General features: G+C 37.3%; 1 protein-coding gene across 4 annotated transcripts in view; it reads right to left on the bottom strand.

Moving 5' to 3' along the window:
• Positions 1 to 2,500, bottom strand: part of LOC137976439 (NLR family CARD domain-containing protein 3-like) — a 39,833-nt gene that overhangs the window by 13,936 nt on the left and 23,397 nt on the right. The gene's annotated exons all lie outside the window — the stretch shown is intronic.

Genomic DNA, 2,500 nt, shown 5'->3' with positions numbered 1-2,500 from the left:
TTCTTATTGCTTTCCTTTGGATAACAAGTAATGGTGTTTGAAACGAGGGAAATGTTAAGACCCAAACATGAACACCATAGATAAGAAAAGGATAAATAAGAGAGTAGTGGAGCATAATAAAAATATCTTGATTGACAAAATGTCTCACTTTTGACAAGATACCCACGGTCTTGGATAGTTTCAGACAAAGTCCATTTATGTGCTTTTCCATGTTAGATTCTCATCAAAAATTACACCCAAGTACTTAGCTGAGTCAACTTGTTTAGTACATTCATCATCAATTTTAACGCAGGTCAGGTTTAAGTTTGTTTGAGTGAAAGAGGATAAGATTAGTTTTTGAGAAACTAAGCACTAAGCTAAATTGCACCTCATCCAGTCAGCAACAAATTTGAGTTCTTAATTTAGAGTTACTTTAGTTGGTTAAGGTTTCTACTGGAGGTTAGTATGATCAGCAAATAAGTCAAATGTTAGTAGGCATGAGGACTTTGGGAGGTCGTTTACAAATAGTAAGAATAAAAGGGGTCCAAGAATGGATCCTTGGAGAACACCACAAGTAACTGGCTGAGAAATTGAGTTATGACCATTAACAAATGCATATTGTAGTCTGTGGGATAGATAAGATTCAAACCAAGATTCAAGATTCAAGTGCATTACCTATTATTCTATAATGATTGAGCTTAGTTAATAGGATTCTGAGATTAACCGTATTAAAGGCTTTTTTTCAAATCAATGAATCTACCACAACCAAATTCGTTATTATCAATGGAGTGGCGGATAGATTCAGTGATCAAAATAAGTGCATGCATACTGTAGTAGAACAATTTTCCCTAAAACCAAACTGATGTGGATAGAGAATCTTAAAATTTTCATAGCTTACATAGCTTTATCAAATATTTCACTGAAATTAGAGAGGACAGAGATGGGTCTGTAATTATCTTAATGGCACTCATACTACAAATAAAACTCCATTGGATAAGAAGAGTTACTCTACCTTCCAGAAAAAAAAGAACGACGAAGAAGAAATTAAAGAAAGAGAGAAACTAAAGGACATGTCAAGATCTGGCAAACAAACAAACCAGGTTAAGAATAGGATTGACAATGACAATGTGTCACCTAATCCTGTGCGCCGGTGGTGCACTGGAAGGGTCAGGAAATCCTGGGCCACCAAAGATTTTTTATCCGGAAATAATCGGCTGAAAGGCCACCAGCTTGCCGTGCAATAGCCGACTTTTTTTCACGACTAACTGCCCTGAGGCTTGGGGCCGACTATCCAAAAACTTGCAACAAGCTTGTCCTCTTTTTCAGATGTCCACTGCTCAAAAAGTCTCTTCGATCTCCCCCATGTTGGAAAATACACTTGCTCACGTGACTCTTTTGACACTTCCTAATTGCGCGTGAAGCCCGAGAAAAAAATTTTGGTCCACCGTTCACTAGCTGACAAGGGCCGACAAGACATTTTCCCCGTGGGAGGGAGGGGGGGGGAAGGATGGGGGTGCTTGTTGTACCTTTTAGGGGTTAAAAAAAGCGGTTTTGGTACCTCTTAGGGTGTTCAGCCTCAAAAGGTCCACAGCGGGGGCTTTAGTGGCACCTTTTAGGGTGTTGAGCCGAAAATTATCACAGAAGACATTTGACAATAAACTAATTTTTAATTTTGTTCTAGTTAAAACCCATAATTTGCTACCTCTTAGGGGTGAAAAAAATTTCATGCCACACCCACAAGAAAGGATTTTGATACCTCTTAGGGGTTCTTTTGAAAATTGCCGACCAGCACGCCCTGTCAGTAATGTGTTAAAATAAAATAATCATAAGTACAATTCAGTTTGCTAGTTGGTGAGACAAATCACAAGAAAGGGCACTTTATGAAAATTAATTTAATCATCCCAAAATGCAAAAAAACAAAACAAAAAAAAAAACAACAACAACAGGAAAAAAAAACATCACTGGCATACTTTGAAAAAATTCTTTGCCATTCTCAGGCAGCATTTCCATTTGAGTTTGAATTTGTCTTTTGTATCTCCCTCTTCCCTCTTCCATGTGGTGAGGAAAAAGATTAAAAAGGCTCGAAACAAAACCATTATTAGGGCAGACTCTACGACCCTGTATCACCATGCACCTATGTTATGGTACTATGTAAAAAAAACACTTGTCACTCAACAAAATGTGATAGATGTAATTGTTTACCATAATTATAGCAACAAGCGATCTACCCAATATTTTGTCTTGACATCCTTATACAATGATTATGTCATGTACATGTGCCTGAAAACTAATTCGTGGTGACCCCTATTAATTTTATTATAGGGGGTGGAAGCGGAATCATTTGACCTTCGATATTGGTGATTCCTGTCATTTTTTAGTCCAATGATTCATGATTCATTAACAATTTGTTATTTGTGATTCTTTTAACCATCTCTCGTAATTCATGATTCCCAAGCCTTGAACACAAACGTTCACCATTCCTTCTAATTTAACCACCCATAACCACTGTGATTCATGATTC

This window comes from Montipora foliosa, chromosome 11, assembly GCF_036669935.1.
Source record: "Montipora foliosa isolate CH-2021 chromosome 11, ASM3666993v2, whole genome shotgun sequence".
Lineage (NCBI taxonomy): Eukaryota > Metazoa > Cnidaria > Anthozoa > Scleractinia > Acroporidae > Montipora > Montipora foliosa.
Note: the sequence above shows the minus strand (reverse complement) of the source record. Positions and strands in the feature narration are given on the sequence as shown.